Here is a 23,873-nt window from a genome sequence, read left to right as displayed (position 1 = left end):
CACGTCACGCCTACCAAAACCAACATGCTGCAAACGCATGTGACTGAAGTTGCCACTCCTGGGCCAGTAGCTGTATTCAATGTGGCATGAAGGTGCAAAGATGGCAATGAATCCTCACTGCGGGCATTGAAAATTAAACGGAAATTATTCTTCTTTCCGCCAAGTATGAGTGCCTGTGAGATATTTCGCCTGATTTCATGCTTCTAACACCCCCAACGTAAATGTCATGTGTCTCCTTATTGATTATAATTCCCGGCCACAAAATGCAGGGGCGCAGAGGACTCTCCTGCAGCGTTTTCAATTCAAGTGTTCGATCACCCACCACACAGCCCGAAATTGCTTCTCTCTGATTGCCGTCTCTGTTCGCATGAAGCCCGCATCTCGTGGTCGTGCGGTAGCGTTCTCGCTTCCCACGCCCGGGTTCCCGGGTTCGATTCCCGGCGGGGTCAGGGATTTTCTCTGCCTCATGATGGCTGGGTGTTGTGTGCTGTCCTTAGGTTAGTTAGGTTTAAGTAGTTCTAAGTTCTAGGGGACTTATGACCACAGCAGTTGAGTCCCATAGTGCTCAGAGCCATTTTTTTGTTCGCATGAAACGTCAACTACAGCATTTTGGCACAGACAACGAGCTGCAAGTAAACGTAGAGAATTGGTTGAATGTACAGGTGGCTGCCTCCTATGACGGCGGTGTTGGAAAGTTGCTAAAACGCTACGTCAGATATCTTGGTAGGTGTGGCGACTATCTAGAGAAGTAACTGGAAGACGTAGCTAACTGCTGCAAATAAGACTTTTTGATTTTCACTGTGGTTTCCATTTCACGACAGATCGGACCGTACTTCCTGAACAGCTCTCGTACATTACGCAGAGTCACACAAAACATGAGATACAAATGTTTTTGTTACTTTTTTGTACCTCAAATTTGATACAAAAATACAGGGTTGAGTCAATAAAGACGTCGCAAACCCCAGAATATGGCATATCGTTTAAAACTTCGCGCCTATACGTATCTAGAAGGCGCAGTACATGTCATGTGGAAGATAGTCGATTGGCAGCATTCCACGATCAATGATTAATGATCTGCAGTCAAACACAGACGGCAGATGTGCTATGAGTGTCAGAGACTCAAATACACTATGTGTTCAACAGTATCCGGACATCTGGCTGGAAATGACTTCGTGGCGCCCTCCATCGGTAATGCTGGATCTCAATGTGGCGTTGGCCCACCCACAGCCTTGATGCCAGCTTCCACTCTAGCAGGCATACGTTCAGTCAGGTGCTGGAAGGTTTCTTGGAGAATGACAGCCCATTCTTCACGGAGTGCTACACTGACAAGAGGTATCGATGTCGGTCGATGAGGCCTGGCACGAAGTCGGCGTTCCAAAACATCCCAAAGGTGTTCTATATTATTCAGGTCAGGACTCTGCAGGCCAGTCTATTACAGGGATATTACTGTAGAGTAACCACTCTGCCACAGGCCGCGCATTATGAACAGGTGCTCGATCGTGTTGAAAGATGCAATCGCCATTCCCGAATTGCTCTTCAACAGCGCGAAGCAAGAATGTGCTTTCAATATCAATGTAGGGCTGTGCTGTGATAGTGCCACGCAAAACAACAAGGGGTGAAAGGGTGAAAGACCCCTCCATGAAAAACACGACGACACCATAACGCTACCGCCTCCGAATTTTACTGTTGGCAGATGACGTTCACCGGGAATTCGGCATACCCACACCCTGCCATCGGATCTCCACATTGTCTACCGTGATTCGTCACCCCACACAACGCTTTCCCACTGTTCAATCGTCCAATGTTTAAGCTCGTTACTCCAAACGAGGCGTCTTTTGGCTTTTACCGGCGTTATGTGTGGCTTATGAGCAGCCGCTCGACCATGAAATCCAAGTTTTCTCACCTCCCGCCGAACTGTCATAGTACTTGCAGTGGATCCTGACGCAGTTTGGAATTCCTGTGTAATGGTCTGGATAGATGTCTGTCTATTATACATTACGAAAACTGTCGGCGGTCTCTGTCAGCCAACACACGAGGTCGGCCTGTACGCTTTTGTGCCGTACGTGTCCCTTCATGTTTCCACTTTACTATCGCATCAGAAACATTAGACCTAGGGATGTTTAGGAGTGTGGTAATCTGGCGTACAGACGTATGACACAAGTTACACCCAATCACCTGTCCATGTTCGAAGTCCGTGAGTTCCGCGGAGCGCCCCATTCTGCTCTCTCACGATGTATAATGACTACCGAGGTCGTTGATATGGAATATCTGGCAATAGGTGGTAGCACAGTACACCTAAACGTGTGTTTTTGAAGCTGTCCAGATACTTTTGATCACATTGTGTACGACAACGATGACGATGAGGTCCCATACTCCGAGTAGCGTAGGGGAGGATGCGGGAGACCCGCAATGCCGTACTAGGCAAGTTCCTAGCGGAGGTGGTTTGCCATTGCCTCCCTCCGACCTTAATGAGGATGAATGATGATGATGAAGACGACACAACAACACCCAGTCATCTCGAGACAGGGAAAGTCCCTGACCCCGCCGGGAACCGAAGCCGGGACCCCGTGCGCGGGAAGCGAGAGCGCTACTGCAAGACCACGATCTGTGGACCACATAGTGTAGATCCAACAAGTAATCGGGGCGTTAGGTGCAGTTGCTATTCTGAGAACAAGGAATGGACACTGGAGAGTAAGTTGTGGGTGTCGAATTAAATGATCCAGAAGAATGATGACACGAAAACTAAAGCCACTTTCAGTTTTGCAGCAGCATCGTGGTTCCTGACAAGAACTGCAGGATGTGCCTGTGGAGCTTACTGCCAGCTACTGTGTTGCTTCCCGTGACAGCAACCCCACGTGCAGCCAGGAGCAGCTGATCAGCTGAGCCAGCAACCAGCAACCACCAGCCAGCAGCCGGCCATCCACCCCCTCCCCGCCCTCGGCGAGCAAACAGCGCGGCCGCGCGCGCTCATCAGCGCCGGCGCCAATTTGTTGGCCGCTCCAGCTCTCCATGACGTCCGAGTGTTGACCGAGGGCTCGAGCGGGTCAGTCAGTGCTCATGAATATTCAGCCAGAGAGCCTGCACTCCGGACTTCCGCAGGCGCTCCATTCTCTGTGCCACGCCGAATGTGGGGAGCCTGAGATCACTTTGCGCTCTCATCATTCTGTCATTCTATAAAAAGTCGAAAAATATCGATACGAGATGACTGGAAACTGACATACTGCTTACGGAGGAATCCAACGATCACATTTTGTAGAAGAGATTTTGTTGTCTGTTTATACTACTTTCTTCTTTAAAACGACCGGTTCCATTACCACAGCACCAGACTCATGTCTGAAATCGCTGTTTACAAGCGTCGCCAGTCTAACTTGTCACAAAAATTAGTGTATTATGTCAAAGGATAATCCTCACTGTCGTCTCTCTGTTGGCAATGGAAACGCATGTTCCCGACAGATTCGGTGATGCGCACCCACTAATGCACGCCTTTAGCGGCTGCCACCATGAGCGCGCTCTGCCGGCCGTAGCTACAACTTCAGCCGGCCGGTGTGGCCGAGCGGTTCTAGGCGCTTCAGTCCGGAACGGCGCCACTGCTATGGTCGCAGGTTCGAATCCTGCTCAGGCATGTGTCTGATGTCCATAGTTAGGTTTACGTAGTTCTAGGCGACTGATGACCTCAGATGTTAAGTCCCATAGTGCTCAGAACCATTTGCACCATTTGAGCTACAACTTCAGCCTCGGCCGCAGCCTTCCAGAGTCTTCTGTCTCAGTCAGCGCTCGACAGTTCGCTCGTGTATTAGTAGTGGCAGCTTCATAATGCACGATGCCATTTTGCTTTTTGTAATAGCTGGACTTTATTGGCGTTCGTACATTTGCAAATTTTCTTGGCAGTGCTTGGAGAAAGCTACTTAGCTCAAGTCTTCTAACCAATACGGCGTTGCGACAACTTAACGCAGTAAGGAGCGTATATAAACGGAGCAGAGGCAAACGGGAAACCATTGTAGTGACGATATGGGATCCAAATACGAGGATCCATTGACGTAGGCGACTTCCACTAAGGGCAGATTGTTGTAGACCGACGCCTGGCAACGATCATCTTCGAAACGTCGAACCTATGCTACTGTCGTGAGCATATGTGGAAAGTGGCTGAAGGACTCTGAAACCAAGAGTAGCCCTCAAGGCGTAGGATGACCATTCCCTACAGAAGATGAAGATCGCTGTCTTGCCCAATCTGTAAAATGAGTTGTTCAGCCATCTGTGGCAGACCTGACAACACAGTACAGTATTCTTCGTTGATCCATTATGGATCGCGGGACGACGGCTGGCATGAACTTCTTGATGCAATAATTTTCCAACAGCTGTATGATTTGTAGAAGTTTATTTTATTTTATGAACTTCTATGTGCTGCTACCAGTTTCGGCATTACATTGATGCCATCTTCAGGCCCCACTCGTCATAGTCGTAAAATCGCTATACACGGAAGGAGCCATATAACTGGATCCGTGAATCAATCGTCCTGCAACAGCTCTTGGTGGCCAGGCGACAATGACTCTATGCAAGAAGCATAGAGATGACGTAATGTGGGATGAGGTACCGGTGACAGATGTTAGATTCGGTATCATTCCCGTGAGAAAGACCGCCTGCATGATGCTGCTGCTCTGTGATTGGCTGCTGTGTTCGGCGGTAGGGCGCCAAAACGTTAAACTTTAGTTGCTATTATTAATTAAACCTGCCATCCAAATTACTTCATTTTTTAAATAAACATCTCTCAACAGCCAGCTATCAATCAGTCATTTCAAAATTATTAAAATCAAAGACTGACGATATTACTGCCGATGCACTTCGGTGGCGTTCGGGTCACGCCTTGCTGGCTTGGCGCGCGAAGTATCTCGGGCAGTCCGGCTCTCCAGTTCTGACCGTTCCAGTAGACAGACATATTGTCTGTTATAGCATTATTTGTTTCATGAAATGTTATTTACTACAGTTCCGACCGTCGCTAGGTACAGACATGTTGTCTGTAATAGTAGTATTTGATTCATGTAATTTTATTCTCCAGTTCTGACGGTTCCAGTAGACAGACATGTTGTCTGTGGCAGGATGTATTTCATGTTATTTTAGCGAGATACGTTGTGATCAAGAATAGTTTCTCGTGTCTATATCAATAAAAATGCGAGTGGCATCCCCAATTGAGTTATAGTTTATCCGTAGCAGGAATTCCTTGCGAAGTTAATTTCAGCCTCAAGAAAAAGAATCCACGACCTGCGTGCTGTTTTCTGCGCTGGGAACATCATCATCATGAAGACAGCAGGTTAGTGAAGTGTACAAGAACTTATGTATTCCACACACGGCAGTGGAAACAACTAGGCACCTCACGTGTATTGCATGCACAGTACAAATGTGCTCCGTGACACGTCATCTGCAGTAATGCACAGGAGGTAAAGAAGGATGAAAGTATTAACACTATCTCACTTTTATTCCTTTTTTCTTGCCGTAAAATCATACGGCTGTTGGTGAATTATTGCATCAAGCAGTACGCTATTGGTGCAAGCACTAATGTTTCAGAGTGTACCGTCCAGGACATTGGCGATTCCGCAGCAAATAACCCCTTCGTCGTTGCGGGGCCTATGTAGACATCTTGTGCTACATGCCTCTGGAAACTTCCAAACTTTTCGACTCCAGAACTGCTACTATATTGTGTTCCAAAAGTAGGTCGTCAACAACGTTCTAGCTCATCAGTGTAACACTTGCATAAATGCAACAATACAACCATCCAGATAACGCGAGGCTAAAAACAGCGGCTAAAATATTAACTGCGATGCTGTCGCACACGAAGAAGACTTTTGCTGGTATGACATCGACCTCTGGATCGTGAAATGCGAGCGGTACCTAATGATGTCCGCGACAAGAGAGAGAGTTTGGGAGAAGTGCTGACGAGTGCAGAGGTGGCGCGCCGGGACGCCGGCTGACGTGTCGTCGCAGGCAGGCAGGCGGCACCCCGTGACGGGCAGCGCCCTCCGCCCTCCGCCGGCGGCCCCGCTAACGAGCCGCTGTTTGCAGTGACAGCGGGGTGCCGAGGGGCGCCGTGGGTGGGGCGCTGTTTGCAGACGGCAGCTGCAGGGAATCACAGGCCCGCCGGCTCGCAAATCACCGGCACCGCTCACACTGAAATTCCGCGGGGCACCGGCCTGAACGCGCAGTAGCTCATACGGGTGTCGCTGGGGCCTAGGCTTAAAATTTCAGGCGCCACCGTCCTGCACAGTGTTTTTGTACAGAATTCCGACCTACAAGCTGATAATATGCACTCTACTATATGGAGACCAACATGCAGCCTCCACGAGACAAGCACATTAATTAACAAATAGTTCTTATCCAATTCTTTGTGACTAACGAGACATACACAGGAGGTCACCCATCCACGTGTTAGCCAACCCCGACAGCACATAACTTCTTTGATCTGATGCGAACCGGTATTACAATTGCGGCGAGGAGCGCTGGATTGGCCGGGCGGTCTGAGGCGCTGCAGTCATGGACTGTGCGGCTGGTCCCGGCGGAGGTTCGAGTCCTCCCTCGGGCACGGGTGTGTGTGTTTGTCCTTAGGATAATTTAGGTTAAGTAGTGTGTAAGCTTAGGGACTGATGACCTTAGCAGTTAAGTCCCATAAGATTTCACACACATTTCAATATTTTTTTGCGGCGAGGACTTTGTCCTAAAAGCGCGTATTCCGAATTATTAATGGTGTCAACACAACAACGAAAAATGGCTCTGAGCACTATGGGACTTAACAGCTATGGTCATCAGTCCCCTAGAACTTAGAACTACTCAAACCTAACTAACCTAAGGACATCACACAACACCCAGTTATCACGAGGCAGAGAAAATCCCTGACCCCGCCGGGAATCGAACCCGGGAACCCGGGCGCGGGAAACACAACAACGTTCTACTGATTTCTGTTCAAGGAACTGTGGATGCTAACTAGAAAGGCGTCTATTAGTAGGCAAGAATTTTTTCAGTAACTGACAATAGCCATTAAAATGTTCAAATGTGTGTTAAATCTTATGGGACTTAACTGCTAAGGTCAGCACTCCCTAAAATTACACACTACTTAACCTAAATTATCCCAAGGACAAACACACACACGCATGCCCGAGGGAGGACTCGAACCTCCGCCGGGACCAGCCGCACAGTCCATAACTGCAGCGCCTAAGACCGCTCGGCTAATGCCTCGCGGCAGCCATTAAAAGTTTAAATGCTAATAAACTTTTCCTTAAGAAGAACCCAAAGAAATATTGGTTTCCCAACGCCTCCCACTCAGTCAACGAATTTATTGTCCAACCAGTTGTGTAAATGTTACGTAAAATAAGACTTTTCGACATCTCCAGCACAGAAAGCCTGTCAGTAAGTATTGTCAACTGGTTTCCTGTTTGATGATGTGTGTTTACAATAACCTAACAAATACCATAGGAACCTCAGTGTGTAATACATTTATTTGTTTTGAAACAAGTTCATTATTAGCTCTTAAATGAAAGTATATCCTTTTTTAATTACAGTAGAGCGTCTATTATCCGAAGTACTTGCGGGACATGGGTGTTCGGAAAACTGGTTTGTTCGGATAATCGAACTGTAAATGTTTATTTGTCAAAAAGAAGTATTGTAGAGTAAATTTATTCATAAAAGCAGGCATCTCTTTTAGTATTACAAAGTAACATACAAAGGCAACTTCAGTAGGAATATATAGTACGTGGCACAGTTTATTAAACAAAAATAATCCCGTACTTGTCCCTCATAGAAAGGACAACACCTTTACGTTTAAGCATTTTGTATCGTCAAGTTCATTTCTTCACGCAGCAGCACACAAGTGGTCGTAACAGAGAACAGATGGTGACTGTTTGCACCGTGAGAAGCTCTTCTTGGGGGCGGCACGCCTCAACTCTAAGCTGGTGCAGCTGTTGCTGTGAACAGCTTTGATACTGCCGCTACTTCTACTGCCAGTGCCAAGCCGACAGAAGTGTGCTGATTGTTGAATCACAGCCACTGGCGGCTTGGCCGGTCAGCAGCGCCTTGTGAAGGCCTCATTAGAAGCAATGTTCCGCCAGCGGTGGCCCAGTGCGGCGACTACTGTGGGAAACTCCGTTTGGGAGTGAAGGGGATGATGGAAGGTAGGGGGGGAGAGTAACAGGTGCGGGCGAGTACACAGTTCGGTTAAGCGGTCGTTCGGTTGACCGACGTTCGAATAATCGACGCTCTACTATATTCCATCAGGACCATTTAACTTAGGAGCAGAACGGAAGATTAGTATGCCTCTTTTATTGTGAACCTGTATTCCGTGTTCTTGATTAATGACATGTTCTGCATTCTTGAGGATCTCCTCACTAAGGATCTATCGAAAGAAAATTATATCTAAGCTGGACGATAATAGTGGTAATGTTAACGATGACAGCGTCACTAAGTGAAGTTATTAACAGCGGTTTCATGAAATTTATTCATCAGATAAGATGCAGTTAATGGCCCAGAATTCGAACCAAGAACAACTGTCAATGCGAGCAACTGAGAACAGTGTTTGTAAAAACGTTTACTCTAATGTACTATATGGATCTGTTAGAAGTACGTGCTACAATATGCTAAATAACATGGTGCAAACTAATTCAAACACGAAAGCCGTTAAGTTATGTTACACAGGTTTCCACACTTCAGTCGTGTCACACGCTATTGTTATTATACTCCATCAACATGAGGACACAATATAACACAACTGTAGTCGCTGCAAATCGACAGAAATATATTACTGCAACTGCAATAATCAACTGCACAAGCAATAACAATTACTGCTTGGTGGCTTACCGTACTGCCTTTGAGTCTCGTATGCTGAATCTACAAGAATATCTGTTAACGCTCCTAGGCCTTTTAGTGCTGTTGTTCCAAAATACACGTACAAGTAGAGTTCCATAAGTACAAGAGGATATACATTATTGTGCCAAAAGTCTTCGAACAGCGATATACACGTATACAGCTGATTGTAAACTATTGGCCATTAAAATTGCTACACCACGAAGATGACGTGCTACAGACGCGAAATTTAACCGAGAGGAAGAAGATGCTGTGATATTCAAATGATTAGCTTTTCAGAGCATTCCCACAAGGTTCGCACCGGTGGCGACACCTACAACGTGCTGACATGAGGAAAGTATCCAACCGATTTCTCATACACAAACAGCAGTTGACCGGCGTTGCCTGGTGAAACGTTGTTGAGATACCTAGTGTAAGGAGGAGAAATGCGTATGATCACGTTTACGATTTTTATAAAGGTCAGATTGTAGCCTATCGTGATTGCGGTTTATCGTATCGCAACATTGCTGCTCGCGTTGGTCGAGATCCAATGACTGTTAGCAGAATATGGAATCCGTGGGTTCAGGAGGGTAATACGGAACGCTGTGCTGGATCCCAACGGCCTCGTATCACTAGCATTCGAGATGACAGGCATCTTATCCGCATGGCTGTAACGGATCGTGCAGCCACGTCTTTATCCCTGAGTCAAAAATGGGGACGTTTGCAAGATAACAACCATCTGCACGAACAGTTCGACGACGTTTGCAGCAGCATGGACCATCAGCTAGTAGACCATGACTGCGGTTACCCTTGACGCTGCATCACAGTCAGGAGCGCCTGCGATGGTGTACTCAACGACGAACCTGGGTGCACGAATGAATCCAGGTTCTGTTTACAGCATCATGATGGTCGCATCCGTGTTTGGCGACATCGCGGTGAACGCACATTGGAAAAGTGTATTCGTCATCGCCGTACTGGCGTATCATCCGGCATGATGGTACGGGGTGCCATTGGTTACACGTCTCGGTCACCTCTTATTCGCATTGACGGCACTTTGAATGGTGGAAGTTACATTTCAGATGTGTTACGATCCGTGGCTCTACCCTTCATTCGATCCCTGCGAAACCCTACATTTCAGCAGGATAATGCACGACCGCATATTGCCGGTCCTGTACGGGCCTTTCTGAATACAGAAAATGTTCCACTGCTGCCCTGGCCAGCACATTCTCCAGATCTCTCACCTGGTCAATAGTGGCCGAACAACTGGCTCTTCACAATACGCCAGTCACTACTCTTGATGAGCTATGGTATCGTGTTGAAGCTGCATGGGCAGCTGTACCTGTACACGCCATCCAAGCTCTGTTTGACTCAATGCCCAGGCGTATCAAGGCTGTTGTTACGGCCAGAGGTGGTTGTTCTTGGTACTGATTTCTCAGGATCTATGCACCCAAATTGCGTGAAAATGTAATCACATGTCAGGTCTAGTATAATATATTTGTCCAATGAATACCCGTTTATCATCTGCATTTCTTCTTGGTGTAGTAATCTTAATAGCCTGCTGTCATACTGATGCAGGAAAATTTTTAAAGAATTGGACACATCTCCTTTACCTTTTGCTCGCCAGCACATTTACGACAGTCCGCAGCTCGTGGTCGTGCGGTAGCGTTCTCGCTTCCCACGCCCGGGTTCCCGGGTTCGATTCCCGGCGGTGTCAGGGATTTTCTCTGCCTCGTGATGACTGGGTGTTGTGTGCTGTCCTTAGGTTAGTTAGGTTTAAGTAGTTCTAAGTTCTAGGAGACTGATGACCATCGATGTTAACTCCCATAGTGCTCAGAGCCATTTGAACCATTTGAACATTTACGACATTCCCTGAATAGTAACCTTTGATTAGGAGTGATGGGTGTGCGTATGATCTTTTAAATTTTTCACCTGATGATTAGGCTTAAAGTTGCAAAACCTGCCGTGTTTTAATAAACAATTTTACGAGCTGTGAGCGGTATTCTTCCTTACATCATGAGTTCTATTATGGTGGGACAGGTATACAACCGCTTGTAGAATTTGCAGAGTCTATCCACATGCCGCTGAATCATAACGCCAAGTTACTAGATTTTAGGCCATACTTGTTTTCTATCTGTGAAAGAATTGCTCAACAGAATAACATCAACACCACTATCCCCTCAGACTAAACGCAATACCGTCGCAGTGTATGCCAGTCAGTCGCTGCAAAATGCTCTACGCTCACATCTTTCTGCCAAAGACTTAACTTCTGTCACAGGACTGTCACCTCGTTAGCGTGGCGATAAACAAGTGTTAGGGTCCATCACACTGTCGCTCATGCAAACTCCTTCCTCCCAACCACGACACCCACTGTGGATGTTCATAATTTATGACACCGAACGCGGATTTATATCTCAATTAACCAGCTTCTTATTAGCTTGTCTGAATGTGTTTTCTGCCGTTTCTATGAAGAAAAATAAATATGAATATTCTGAATGGCAATTATCCAATGTTTCCATTTCTCCAGGTTCATTATTCAAAAAATTGCGAGAATAAGTGACAGAAAAACACCTATGAATTATAAGATAATAATCAATGAGACGTGGCGTACTCCATCAGTCACCTGACGATTCTGAAAAACTACTTTTCTACCTACAGAACACTGCAGTGCAAGTTTAAGGGTTCCGTAATAAACTGGTACTTAAGTTCGTTGCGGTTTTTAACGGTTCACATTGAGGAGAAGGAAAAAATCTCAGTTTAATGTACTATTCCAGGGGGATTCGAGACTAAGGCTACAGCTTTAGCAGCACTTAGCTACTGAGGAATCAAGAACATGAAGAAGGTTCTCTCGTTTGTGTAGTACAAAGTAACGCAAAGCAAAGCAGTTTAATTATTTATTTTATGTTTAATTTAACATATTACAAGGTATGTCCAGCATGTTTTGCTCCTCATCATCATCAGGCGCTTACGCATATGTAAATCTGTTACATAAAAATAAATTATCTTAATCGAACTTGACATAAAACTGTTTTGTTCATTGTTAGATGCTGGAGTGACTAAGACAGATCATGACGCAGCCATGAGCTATTGGTGAGGAATGTTTCTGGAACTTATTGCTGTTGCAGGTGGATTATAAAATCAAACTAATTATGTCTGATGTTTCATCAGACTGATAAAGCACATACCGCTGCAGTGTAACGTTGGCTTAGTGGAAACATGTCCGAATTTCAGTGCGCTGGCTGATATACAAGTTGGTTCGGATATCGCTAGAGAAATCATGTGGTTTGTAAGTCTTCTTCTCGTTTTCTTTTTTATTCGGTTTGCAAATGGTCAGAACGAAATTCATTGATTAAATCGTAAGACAACGTCTGCATCATAAGCCATCTCACAACCTTCGTTCAATGCAATGGAAAATTGAACAGAGTGTCTGTTTTTCAAGTACTGGATACTTCACAAGAAAGCCACAGAAAATGTTGCAATAGACATTAATGACAGCAATTTGATTGTTGTTTGTAATTTAGGGACTCACCAGTTGAGGCAAACGTTACGGAAACAACGATATACTTAGGTATACGGTATATGGAGGTGAAAAACGTATTTGATAGTAGAATTGCACGTTTTTTCTTATCTTTCTTGTTGTATCTGCATCAGAAGAAATCCATTTTCCTTCAAAATATCCATTTTGGTTTCTGTGCGTTCTACTTCAATAAATTCACAAATGTGACTGAAACAAACAGTTTTCATTCATTACATCAAAACTTCGCCGTAAGATACATACGGTAAGTGTATAATTCAACTGAATTTCCTAATACAATTCAATCACGGCGGCAGAATATATGCTTCAAAGTTTTTCAAGTCATTTCCTGCACGAGCAATTGTCGCATGAGTAACTTCACCAGCCGGCCGAAGTGGCCGTGCGGTTCTAGGCGCTGCAGTATGGAACCGCGAGACTGCTACGGTCGCAGGTTCGAATCCTGCCTCGGGCATGGAAGTGTGTGGTGTCCTTAGGTTCGTTAGGCTTAACCAGTTCTAAGTTCTAGGGGACTAATGACCTCAGAAATTGAGTCCCATAGTGCTCAGAGCCATTTGAACCATTTTGAACCTAATCTGGAGCTATGGGTTTCGGGTCCTGTCACTTCCATGAATTTCAGTTGGTGGAAAGGATTATTAGTTTAAGAGGACAACGAATAATTGAGTATTCCTAACTTACAGTACTACGTGGTCACCGCCAGTTTTGCACCACTTTTTTCTGTTTAGTGTGTTGTTATTTCTGCTTGGCATTAAAAGAAAATGATATGTCTTTTGCGCTTTCGTCGGTATGCGCATCCTACCTGCATGTAAATATAGAGAACAGAAATTAATGTCATGCGCCATGTGACAAAAAATTAGTTTCATGTTTGTTGCAGTTTTTTTATCAAATGTCGTAAATTATTTTAAAATGTAGAGTCTATTGAAAGACTGAGTGGAGTGAAATAGACATCCGAGCTCTTACATATAGTACGCTCCTCTTTATTTTAACAAAATAATGAGGTAAGACGAGTGACTTTCCCTCATCTTCAAAAAAATGGTTCAAATGGCTCTGAGCACTATGGAACTCAACTTCTGAGGTCATTAGTCCCCTAGAACTTAGAACTAGTTAAACCTAACTAACCTAAGGACATCGCACACATCCATGCCCGAGGCAGGATTCGAACCTGCGACCGTAGCGGTCTCGCCGTTCCAGACTGCAGCGCCTAGAACCGCACGGCCACTTCAGCCGGCCCCTCATCTTCGAGGGAGAACAAAACATTCATTTGTCATAAACGATATCACCCTTCCGACAGAATAATTTAGTACCCTGCCCAGGTTCCATCCTCGTCTACAACTGCATTTAGCCACCAGGAAATAGAGGCAACAAGTAGCCGGATGAATCTATACTGCTTCGGAGAGCGCTGTCTTGTTTCTCGGTGCTAACAGCTTTTCCCATCTCTGTCCCCGCGTGCTCTATGGGACTCAGGTCATCACGTTTGGGAGGCCAGTCCAATAGCTCAGCGTCTCCGCTCATTTGATACCAGCATTTTACACAGTTCGCTGCGTGGACTGGAGAGAGGTTATGTTGAAAGATTATTCTGCTTCCCGAAAATCTCTAACAGAAGGAAGCATTAGATTCTCCATTACTGCGCAGTAGTAAAGACCAGAAAGAGGACGCTATGGTTTCCACAAAACGTCGCAATCATTTGATTATTTATTTTAAATATTCTCCTGTATTTGAGCCGCTGCTTCTAAAATGACCAAGAAGGATTAAGTGTTTCCTTCAAGGACGCTTTTAGCAGAAGCAGAATAAAGAATTTAATAGCGAGAATGGCAGTAATAATAACTTTACGCGCCTGAGTAATATTTCTCAATCTAAGAAATTTGTTGGAAATAGTTAAAATATCAAAATGATTTCGAATCGGGGCTATGATGTCTAAAAGCTTCTTTACTTGCCCATGACTTGAGACTAGCATAATTCCCGTATTGGAAGCCTGCTGATAATAACCAGTTAACAGAGAACTGAATTTTTTCACCGCGTCCAGTTTGTACAAAAAAATGGTTCAAATGGCTCTAAGCACTATGGGACATAACATATGAGGTCATCTGTCCCCTAGACGTAGAACTACTTAAACCTAACTAACCTAAAGACATCACATACATCCTTGACCGAGGCAGGATTCGAACCTGCAACCGTAGCAGCAGTGCGGTTTCGGACTGAAGTGCCTAGAACCGCTCGCACACATAGGCGGCTCCAGTTTGTAAGTTGAGCACATCATACGTTACGGGACAATGATCCTAGTTTCTTGCCGGACGGGGTGGCCGAGCGGTTCTAGGCGCAACAGTCAGGAACCGCGCGACCACGACGTTCGAATCCTGCCTCAGGCATGGATGTGTGTGATGCCCTTAGGTTAGTTACGTTTAAATAGTTCTAAGTTCTAGGGGACATATGACCTCAGAAGTTAAGTCCCATAGTGCTCAGAGCCATTTCAACCACTTGAATCTAGTTTCTAATCTAGTTTCTTGGTTGTGACGTGTGGGCTATATTCCCACGTCCGGCATGTACTTGAAACACACAAGAGCAAATCTCTTTCACCTCCACTAATTCCAAGTGAAGAATTTCAGGTTTCACCGTAGTTCAGAATACGCATTGTAATCATCAAACCCCTTCGCTACCAGATCAGTAAGACCCGGTTTAGGTCGGTACATAGCAGAGGTGCAAATAATGCAAACAGAAACGTTGTTGCCAGTGAGATTCCTCACACTACAAACTTTTTTTTTCATTTAATAAGTCTGTTGCCATTTCAGGTAACAGGTCTCTTATTTTATTTGAACTTGAGACGCTAAAATATTCGGTGGTGGACTGGAATTCGAATCGGATCGCCTCTGTGTGGTATCTGAGCCGCGCGGAACAATCTAGTTATATCATTTCGTTGTTTTCCCCAAGATTGCGAACTCTCCTAGGCCTCCACGAAAGGCACATATGAGGGCTAGAATCCCTGTCCAGCACACAAATATCCATCGTCTCATTTCAAGCCCTACCATATGCACGTCGAACTGGTAGTGATAAATAATTTTTATTTTTAATGTCTCTTCGTGTGTTGTTAACAATAACTATAGGTGTCGTTATTTCTGGTTAAACATAGACACATCACACTTGTGAGGAAAAAATTAGTGAAACACGTTCAAACTGTCACCTGGAATAATGTTAAACTTTTTTGTCGTTAGTTAAACGTTTTTTGTCTTGGTTAACAGGCAGTTGAGGGCCTTGACAGGATTCCAGACAGAGCATAAAAATTTTCAACTTCAGATATGCTAACTGATACTGTGAAAACTTCTATATTTCTCGATTCTTTATGCCTAGTCACAAATGACGAACGCTACTGTGGTCGTATTTTGAGCAGGCACAAAAGTTTTGCTTAGTTGCAAAAGCTGTAGCTGCTTCGTTTCAATACATATCCTGAAGAAAATGTTCCTCATGTGGTTTAAAGTTCAACGATCTGCACAAATAACTGCTCAGTGATGAGTACAGAGATATATTACTGGTGGTACATTGTTAATTTTGAGGTTTCCGTAGAGCGCTTGCCACTGTTAATCGCACTGCTTTTAACTGGTTAGTTCAACATCGAGTTTATGACAAAGATTACTGGAATTACTTATGTGATGGAATTATTTAACTCACATTCTAATGAGTTTGGTAGTGATTTTGAAATGTCACTTACGGTAATAAAATTGGGTCTACGAGCGATACGACTCTCTCATGTCTAACGACGCATTTCCTAGTGTTTACAGTACTGTGGAGTTGATTTACATCTCGACTGATTAGCTTAAAGAACAGAGTTCTTGTAAGTAGGCTGTTTATGTTTTCTTATTGGCAACGTTATGTAGCACTCTGTATGAAAATCACTGGCTGTGCTGTGTGCAGTCTGTGGCTAGTTTGCATTGTTGTCTGCCATTGTAGTGTTGGGCAGCTGGATGTGAACAGCGCGTAGCGTTGCACAGTTGGAGGTGAGCCGCCAGCAGTGGTGGATGTGGGGAGAGAAAGGGCGGAATTTTGAAATTTGTAAGACTGGATGTCATGTACTGCTATATACATTATGACTTTTGAACACTATTGATGTAAATACATTGTTTGTTCTCTATCAAAATCTTTCATTTGCTAACTATGCCTATTAGTGGTTAGTGCCTTCAGTAGTTTGAATCTTTTATTTAGCTGGCAGTAGTGGCACTCGCTGTATTGCAGTAGTTCGAATAACGAAGATTTTTGGTGAGGTAAGTGCTTTGTGAAAGGTATAGGTTAATGTTAGTCAAGGCCATTCTTTTGTAGGGATTTTTGAAAGTCAGATTGCGTTGCGCTAAAAATATTGTGTGTCAGTTTAAGCACAGTCATGTATAATTTTTCTATGGGGACGTTACATATGTCGACCCTTAGCCGAGGATACCTCACTGGAATCTTCTGATTTTTTTTCTTGTAGTTTGTGTAATTAGTGTAGCTATTGTTTATTGCTAGCGCGTAATCATAGAGAGAATTTCCTTTGTGGTTGTACTTTTCCTTCTTGTACAGTAAAACAGTTGTGGCATGCATGTAGATTTGCACCAAGTATTTCGCAGCTGCGCTTGCAATTAACTAGATATTATTTTCAGTGCTATGTTAATGTGTTCTCTTATTTTTGCTCTTCAAATTGTGTTTTTCTGTGTTGTTGTGTGAAATATTGTGACAATAATGGCGTGTGAAAAACGTAATACTAGGCTCCAAAGTAAACTGAGAAATGACAGTGAAGACGAAAGCAGTGTGTTAGCGCCACCATGTAATGAAGTAACTAATGTTCAAAGTAGTAATTTGGTAATTGTGCATAGGGAAATGGAGCGGGCTGCAAATAATGGTGTAGGCAGTGAAACAATTAGTGAACAGGGAAGCATTATCGATCAATCGGTCGGCAACAGCTCGCCTCAGGAATCCGAAATGACAGGACGCAATCTCGCAAATACTGTAGATTCAGGTTTTGGGTCCTCACCGTTTTCTCAAATAAGTCAAGACACATTTTCTGCTTGTCAAAATGTGAATGTTGCCGGTGCAGATTCACTACCGAAAAGCACTGAGGAACATGTTTCAGACACCAGTGCATTGTTATTACAATTAATACAACAAATGGGACAAACACAGCAAAGGCTTCAAAAGTTAGACACAATGGAACAAAATCTTCAAAAGTTAGACACAGTGGAACAACACCAGAGACAAACACAGCAACAGTTAGACACAATGGAACAAAATCTTCAAAAGTTAGACACCACACTTGAACAAACACGTTAAGATTTAACTACTAAGTTACATAACATTGAATCGAAATGTCAAAATGTCTGTAATGACGTAAAAACACAAATTTGTGAGCATTTCCAACCTATTTTTTCCCGTCATGAAAATTTATTACAGAATCACGAAGCAGCCATTAAAGAACTGCAAACTATTGTTCATGAAAATCACGACACCTTGCAAGCTAAAATTGACTCAGTTGCATCTACCGATTCGGTTACGCAACTTGCAAAAACTCAGGAAAACTTGAAGGACACAGTAGATACGATTTCAACACAAATGGACACTCTGAAACTTAGTTCAGAAAAACACACAGAGGAAATAATTTCACTATCGGATAAAGTAGCAGAACTTTCAGTACAGTTCACTAACTTATCTACAAAGGTAGATGATGACCTGAATGACACAAGACCAGTAGCCTTCACGGACACTGAAGAGTATGAACAAATTAGAAAATTCAAACCAAATCAAAATCAAATCAATACACAGTACAAAAGAGAAATCCGGGAAGTACAAGATCAACTGACGCAGGTAATACAAGAATTACGTATTTCAGAGGACACTCGCGCTCCAACATGGGAAGAGGGACTTAGAAATACGGAAAAGCCACAAAATAATAACACAGGGCATTTCGGAAGTTATGAAAGAAATTGGCAAGGTGCACCGAATTTTGAGGTGGAACCGGCGACACGACATAACAATGACCGATATGCGACCCACCGACACGATGATTTTGACTATAAGCTGTTCATTACTACACGTAAATTCAAAACATTTAAGAATTCTGGCAACGACATTCATCCACGAGCATGGCTTCATCAATTCTCTCATTGTTTTCCTCCCAACTGATTATTGCAGCACAGATTAGAATTTATGTGTGGCTATTTAGAGAATGAGCCAGCTGTAAGAATGCGATCGGTCATTCACGATTGTCACAGTGAAGGAGAATTTTATCATGCCTTCCTCTCGGCATATTGGTCTCAAGCTACACAAGACCGAGTAAAACATAGCATCATGATGATGAAACACTTTGAACAATCTGAATTTTCCAGTCTTGTCAAATATTTTGTAGACATGTTGCATAAGAATCAATATCTTTCAAACCCATACAGCCCTTCAGAACTCATCCGCATTTGCTTAATCAAATTGCCTGAACATTTACGACATATTATTTTAGCAGGACGTTGCAAAGACTATATTGAAGCTCTTCAGGGACTGTGACAACAACTGGAAATTGACACTGACAATCGCGGAACGCGAAAACAGGAGCACAACAATTACAGGTCACATCCGTCACAATTCCGCGATGACAGAAATAATAACCGGACACGACAAGGCTATTCTTACAACGTAAATCGTGACCAAAACAGACACAACCCGTATGACAGCCGTTGGCAGAATAATAGTTACAGAGAAAGATCGCATTTCCGTAGTAATGAATATGACAGAGATAACCATAGAAACAGACCATATGGGAACCAAAATAATTATTATCAAGGGAGACAGAATAACTTCAGACGCAACAGTTCAGCGCGCAGTTACGATTCAGGGAGAAATTCTCCACCACGTGACCGACAAGAAAGAAACTATGGAATCTACCGACATGACGACAGACAATACGATCGTAATGACAGACCTGAACTGCATCAGAACTGGCGAGATTCTAAGAGAGCAGGGCGCTCTCGACAAGGTGAATTTGTAGAAGTTAGGTCTCCTAATCCCAATAACGATGTGCGTTAACAAAGGAACAGACAATGACTCGCACTGCAGGCAGCCGTGTGCGCCAGCTGGATCAGAGAAAAATTACATAGACGCTAACTTTGAGAAAAATTTTAGCATTCCTCACCGACGTATACCGCATGATAATTGCGTTGAAGTTGAAACTCTGCGTACTAGGAAGAGTAAATGTTTACACCACATTTCAAATGTAAAACCGTTTATTGAGAGATAATCTGCTTTTTAACTTTGTCTTTGCCGTAAATCTTTTCACTTCACATATTTAGTATGCATTGTCAGACTTAGGAACTGTTACCATGCAACAATGTTTGAAGTTAAATATCCAATCAAGAACCAAGAGAACTTATTTAAACAGAAATTACGAATGCATTGTTATAGTGAACAGAGGACACAGTGTTATTGTGTGTGTACATTCTTGCTTGTTAGTTGCACGATTATGTAATGACTATAAGGCTTACGTACTTAGAACATATACTGGTACTGCTAATAAGATTTTAATGCAACATTTTGGTTTACTCGAAAATACATTCTGGATTTAAAGTACTTTCTGTGAGATACCAGATGACACAGTGGTTAGTCTATGTGACAGCTACACGATTTTATCACGACGCTACTAATGAGTGACAATTTACAATGTTGCTTTTGCAGTGTTTCTGTTTTATATCTGCACAGTTTCTCTGAATTCTTCTGGAAAGTAAAACATGTTTTAGTAGTAACTTTTGTGCTATAGCTACAATGAGACAGCCTTTTCCGTAGCACAACAATACGTTACAGCACAGTACTTTCTTCATCACGGCAATAAGCGTAATAACTAAGATATCTATACGCAAATCATTTCACTTTTGTTTATCATGAGGTAAGTACATTGACTTCTGCAGAACTTAGCTTTCGGAGGACGATAACTACGACACTTCCACAGAGATTATCTTACAACAAGACACACAGTTTAGCGCTACAGTACACGTATTTGAGTGATTAATTTTGTAATTAAAACATTTATTTTTAAAGATATTTGAAGTACAATGGTACAAAGGTTTTCCGTGATACATTTCATTCCATTGCTGTAATCTGTAACACCTGAGGGTATAATTACATTAATCCTCAGGAGGGTACACGCTTACTTTTGTGTATCATGTGTTTGGCAAGCACAAGGAGCCCTAGCTAATATGGTATTTGCTTGCACAGCTTGACACATCTGTACCATATTTCTCTAACACATAATTACACAGCTATCTGATCATTTAACTGAGAGAGACAAACTTTTTTTTTACTATGTCAGTGACAGATGTTTACGCAATTACACTGTTGGATAACTTCACACTTATGAAATTGTGTTTTGTCTGTACTGTGAGAACTCTTCATATTTTTTCGGAACCATTGTGATACTATGAGGACTTTGAATGATGTATTTGGTAAGGGAGCATGATTTTAAAGTACGTTTGAGGTAGATGACACCATTGAAATGAGCAGAGAACTTTTTTTAGGTTTTGACATTATTGCAGAAAGCTATGACGATTTTGAGACTTGACTGAGGTGTTATGATGTTATTTTTACGACGACGATGTGTATTATGTTGTTGAGGTATGTTTATGATCAATAAGCTGATGCTATATGAGGAATTTGATTATGCTACGTTTTTATTTTGATGTAATATTGAAGAAGTGTCGACGAACACGTATATGAATAATGAGTAGTGGTTAGGGACTCTGACTTGTGAAAAAGGATGTTGGAAACCGAGAATGGTACTTTAAGAGTTATGAAATATGTGTAAATGCGTGAATGCACCACAATGCCAGCGAAAATTTTTGGACACTGTTATATTCATAAGATTTTGTTTCTACACATTTGCAACGCAAATTCTCGACCCGTGAAATTTTGTATATGAGACTGCCACTGTAGTGCAAACTGGTGTTGTAAATATTTTGGTAAGAAAGTTAAGTGACCTTCATGTAATGCGTCATGGGCACGATGCATTACGTGGGCAGCTGCGCGACAGTCGCCTGGAAAAAAGCCATTAGTGTGTGCCATTCCGAGGCACAGGCATTATCCTCGCTATTGACATTTCTTTGTAGAAAGCATCACAAATACGACACGCTCAAACCTGAAAATATATGATTACACTGTGGAGCTCTTAATTTATGATATTTACTAAAATTCCTGATGAAATAATGAGAAACGTTTTACAACTATTGTCTTTCTAGTTGAGAGATTGCTCATTTTGTTTGATATCTAGTTTCTAGCTGCACTGCAGCATTGGTTAAAATAACATTTAATAGATGTACTAATATAGATATTTTATGCCTACAGATCCAGTAAATAACCATTTTATAATCTACTTCAAAAAAACGAGGGAGCACAAAAAGACATTTCCCTTCACAGGAATTGCATACATAATTTTTGTCAATGACTGGGTAACTTATTTAGTAGTGTAAGTTAAGGTGATGCATCACCCTAGTGTTAAGATGTGACATAGGTATTAAACATGGCCATTTTTACTGTAATATTTTTTTGCTTGAGCTTTGTCATGTTTAGATATAAGTTATTACATTAGCTGCTGCTGTTTGCCAGGCATAGTGCTACTAAATTTCGTTTGTATTACTCTGTTAAGCTAGTTTTACTACTGATTTATTTATCTTGTTGCTGCACATTGGCTCATATTAGTTGTAATGTTGTATTGCTTGGTAATTTAGATTTACTGCAGCTTGCTTTGACAATTTCCATTTTTTTCATGGCTGTTTGTATTAATTGTTTTATGCTGCTGCATTGCCTCGTCCCTTAGTTTAGCATCTGAGCTCAGTAGATTTAAGTTAGCTTAAGAGGGGGTAGGCTATATAAGAGAATGAGTTGCGATGAATTGGAAGAAATGCATGGGAAGCTATAAGACAATGGTTTGGCCAAAAAAGTATTTTTGAAGGAGGATATGATCAAAAAAGTAGGGTTTAGGGACAACAAGTTTAGGTAGGATTTTCTTGGAAATAAATGATGAGGTAAGATAATGGAAAATAAATAATGAGGTAAGAAAAATGTGAACAAAATACAGAAAGCATGCTTGGATAGGATTTTTTTGGTGGAAACAAATGTTGAAATAAGACGAAAGATCTATGGAATGAAGTTTTGGGTTGGACTGCAGTACCAAATGTTACACTGAAAACGAACCCTGTCTTTCCTTTTGTATTATTCCGCTTGTGTTTATGTACCCTTGGTATTTGTCTTTTTCCTGTCTTTATGTGTTTAGCTGATGAGAGTTATGTTGTAGAATTTTTCTGATACTATGTTATTTACTTTGTAAAGATGTTTAGACATTATTTATTCTGTTTTGTTTTACTGCTCATGTGTGAATTTGATGTTTCAAAAGTTATTCTGACCTTTTATGTATGTACTCATGTCATAATTCCTGTAACACTGATGTGTATGTTATTTCGATTCTTTTGTAAAGCCTGTACTACAAATGTTATCTGTATTGTCATGTTCTTTAATGATGTATTTTGTACCTTTGTAATTGTATTCTTATGTTATAAAGTTGTAATTGACACCAGTTCATCACATTATTAACTTGTAAGTTCCATTTCACTGCACACGTTTCTGTTGGTCATAGTATATGGACAATATGTGAGAAGTAGGGACTGATAGTGTTTGCACGCGTGTTAATAATTCAGCAAGGGACTGGATAACAGCATTTCTGGTTCTAAGGACAATTCCAAAAACTTTGTGAGTGCACAAGTGGTGGTTATGGACTTGCTATATTATCCGCAAGACTCTTCAATGGTGATTGTGCACCTACACAGCCGCAACAGATGTCTGCTGGCCGTCTCTACAAGGACTACAGTGGGTCTGCATCTTTGATGGCCCACCAATACCATTATTTCCACATGGACTGCAGTGGGCCTGCACCTCTGGTGGCCCACCAATACCATAATCTCTACCAGGACTACAATGGGTCTACTCTGTGATGACCTACCTACCAATATTCTTTAAAACTTCGAATGACTCTGCTGTGGGTTTGCTCTGTTGTGGCCCATTACCTGTCTGCATGTCGAGAGTCAGCACTGTCTTTCCGTTGGAAGGACAAGACTACTTCTTCAAGACTGCATGGAAATCCACTACTTCCATGTGCATTTTCTTTTACTGCTCAGACTTTGAGAAAAACACTGCAATTTTACTGTGATGAATGATCAGAACTGTCTTTATGGACTGTGAGAAAATTTTAGTTTTTGACCAACTTTGTATCAATAAGTGTGTGCATTTGATATCTTTGTTATTTTAATTATGAAAAATTTTATCAAATCATTATTGGCCACTGCCCAAAACAATTTGTAAAATTTTTTGTGGGGAGCATGGGAGCTATGTAAGTAGGCTGTTTATGTTTTCTTATTGGCAACGTTATGTAGCACTCTGTATGAAAATCACTGGCTGTGCTGTGTGCAGTCTGTGGCTAGTTTGCATTGTTGTCTGCCATTGTAGTGTTGGGCAGCTGGAAGTGAACAGCGCATAGCGTTGC

The sequence above is a fragment of the Schistocerca cancellata genome, chromosome 1 (genome assembly GCF_023864275.1).
Source record: "Schistocerca cancellata isolate TAMUIC-IGC-003103 chromosome 1, iqSchCanc2.1, whole genome shotgun sequence".
NCBI classification, from domain to species: domain Eukaryota; kingdom Metazoa; phylum Arthropoda; class Insecta; order Orthoptera; family Acrididae; genus Schistocerca; species Schistocerca cancellata.
Note: the sequence above shows the minus strand (reverse complement) of the source record.